Raw genomic sequence first — 3,584 nt, forward strand, 5'->3', positions numbered from 1 at the left:
GAAAAGAATTATATATATATATATATATATAATTGGGGTGGGGGTGGGGGGGTGGCAATAGGGATTTCGCCTAGGGCGTCAAATTGGCTAGAAACGGCCGTCCACACGTACACACCAGTCTGTCCCTCTCTGCCTGCCTTCTCATTCCCGGGCCTCTTTATGCGGTCTCTCCACGCCAATTACTGGAACAAGACACAGGTGTTTGTCATTTGCATTTGACCCACTTACTCACCGCTCATCTCCCAACTCTCTCTCCCACTGCAGACCTCGCTGAACCACGCCCCCCTCGCCACATCAGAGTTCAAGTTTCAACGCAGAGTTGGTTGAACCTCCTTATTGAAACAGGCCCCTGATGTCTATAAAGACTTGAATTCTAACCTTTCTGGTTTGTGCCTGATGAAGAACTGATGGTCTTCAAAAAAAATGTTTTGGAGCAGTCACGTATCAGTGTGTGGACATTTGTTTGTTTTGTTTTAATAATGCCTTATAGGCCTTAAAAGCATAGCATATAAAGTTTATTATGTAGCAGAATATGGTCATGCAGAATAAGGCATAAATATGTACTAATAAACAGACACTATGCTAGTAATATGCATGCTAATGAGCAACAAGTTATTAGTGAATATGTGTACCTTAATATAAAGTGTGTAAGGCCTCTGCGAATATCGCACAAATGAACGATTGAATCTCCGCATTCCACCGGAAAAACTAAAGACTCTCCTCCCCAGCTATCTGCGGTCGTAAAGAAGATCAATGATCAACAGGGCACCTAATTGTCTGGACCTGCTTCCGGTCAAGGCCTGGTCCTTATCCCTTAGGGGGGGATCTGAACTGCTTAAACCCTAACTCAAACTAGGATACAAAGTCTCTTTGTTTTACGGGCTTTCAGGGACCAGATGTGCAGTGTAACGTTGACTGGCTTCAGCATAAATAAACCAGCTAAGAGACAACAGAACAAAGAACCTGGTATCTGAAAAGTTCCAGCACAAGACCCTCCTGGACCCCATGACCGTTTGACACATAAATTGCTAAATCTGATGAACAGAAAGCGACAGATTAAGAGCTCCCTGTCCAGCAGAAGGAGATGGCAGATATACACTCGTGACATGGGCATGACCTCAGGACACCTCCCCTTTTCCCCCTGCATTCCAAAAAAGGACGCACTCTTTTCTCTCCGGTCAGACAAAGGGACATGAAACTTACAACAGACAATTTCAACAGATAATCATTTAGGCGCATAACAGGGCAACCATATTCACAAATAATATGTTGTATGTCTTATATATATGCTTGACGTGTTTCATGTAATCGGTGCAACTTTAATCAGTGTTTTATTACCCTTTTAGGAGATAAGGTTATTAAAATGTGTGTAATATGTGAAGTTTAATCTTGAACGAATGGGCACGACAAATGCAGAATGTTGAAATGAAGTAAACTTTAATAGTATGTACAAGACTTGCATTTAAGAAACTTTATAAGAAGTATTAACACAACTTTTATAGAAATATTTCCCCACATGATAAATCGAAGCCTCATATTAATGTATGCACGCTCCGCCTTGCAAGAAGTCGATTGGAAGATCGCGCCGTGGGACAGACTTGCCGCGGATCAAAAACCCAAGACAGACTCGCTTGCTTGTTTGCTTCTTCGCTTTTCGCCGTGTTACGAGTACTCCAACTTGTGCTCACACGCTTACCATCAAAGCGACCGGTCATCTAAAACTCAAACACTTCAGTTGAGACTTCGTGATTGCCAGAGATCTTCAAGAACTTAAAGTCTTGCAAACAGAGACTTTTTCGGCAGAACTGCTCAAGCCTCTGCATCATCAAGAAACCAACCAATCTCCGGAAGGGCTTCCCCAAAGGGATGCCATCCTGACGTCATCTCAGTAACCAATCAGCAACGGAATTCCCTCAAGCAGCCAAACCGGAGGGCTTTCCCAAAGAAAAGACGTCATCCTGATGTCACCGCAGTAACCAATCAGCAACGGGATTCCTCAAGCAGCCAAACAAGGAAACTCAGCTTTTCAGCTGTCACCCAAACGCAAGTAAACAAACAAAGCTTCTATCTGCTGACCTGGTGCCGAGATAATTTTAAGCAGTAAACATAAGCCAAGTCTCTGCTTTATGACTTTTCTCAGGTTGCAAGTAAAAGAACAGTAGCGAATATCTTGCTAAAACTTTGGGCTTTCCTCAGAACTCCGTTAACATCATTTATTACAAGTGTTACTTTGTAAAAATACTTTACTTTTAACTTTGTGAACACTAAGCACTTATCAAGTGATACAGAACATACTTAACATTTTTAAATTGCGCCAGTATGCATCATAATGCATCTAAATTATGTTCAGTTATATTCATGAATAATAATGATCAAACTTTCAAAAACTGTCAGCACACAACAGTTGAATCTAGAACTGTTTTGCAAGGTTTGAAAGAAGCAACTGTTACAAAACTGGATTTAACTGCATCATATTGCATCTTAATTATAAATCATCAGATACTTCACATTTACCATGTGTTTCCTATTGTGTTAGTTCTTTTTTCCACAGGTGCCATGTGCTGTTGGGAGTTGTTCCTCCTTTCCTCTGTAAACTTACTTGTCATTGAACTGTACTGTTGAAATATTCAGATTTCCTGACAAAAATATTGAAATCTTTAATATTTGTATCTTTAAAAACAGTCTTCCTTTATATTATTATTTTATTAAATTGAAGTATGAGACAGATTTTAAAAAATGCAGCCAAAGTTTAATAATCAAAGGTAACATGTATATCATAATACAATTAATATAATGAATAAAAATAAAAGTATAGTACAGGAAAACAGGAAGTATAACTATAATCTAATCTTCTGAGTTACATAGCATCTTATGTGAGCAGGAAATGAATATAGGGATTTCAAGAAGCAAGAGCAGAAAATGAAAATGTTACACTCTTTATACCCAGCATGTTATCAGATAAGAGTAGGGTATTTCCCATTGTTAAAATGTCATACACATCTGTCGTGACCAGGTTATTGTGACCGGTCACCTACGTCTGTACAAGCAGATAGACGTAGATAGAATTTTGGTTTTATACACTTTAGCAAAATAAGTGCTATCTTGTCTCCGCATACTTTGCTTGTGCAGCTCTTACAGTGGTGGAACCATAGTATATTCAGTGCAGTAAATTCTAAGAAAAAAATGATCTAATCAAATGGAACATCATTTACGTAAAAGATGTGAGATCTACGATTATGTAGCCAGGAAGGATGGTACAAATGACATGTCAGCCAAAATAAGTCGTACAAAAACAAGCCCTTAAAAGAAAATGTCTCAGGTTACTTACGTAACCATGGTTCCGAGTAGGGAACGAGACACTGCGTCCTCTAGGGGTCGCTATGGGGAACGCCTCATCTTGACCCGTGTCTGAAGCATACATTGAAAAAACACCAACTTGTTGGCCGGCGACAGCCATGACGTCACTACCGGTGCGACTATAGAATAAATAGGCGCCAGGAGCTACACATCATTCACTTCTTCGTCTGAAGCTTGCGTCCGCAGCATGGCAAGAAACCTAGAGGACGCAGTGTCTCGTTCCCTAC

Source organism: Sinocyclocheilus anshuiensis, unplaced genomic scaffold (assembly GCF_001515605.1).
Source record: "Sinocyclocheilus anshuiensis isolate Anshui unplaced genomic scaffold, SAMN03320099.WGS_v1.1 scaffold254, whole genome shotgun sequence".
NCBI classification, from domain to species: domain Eukaryota; kingdom Metazoa; phylum Chordata; class Actinopteri; order Cypriniformes; family Cyprinidae; genus Sinocyclocheilus; species Sinocyclocheilus anshuiensis.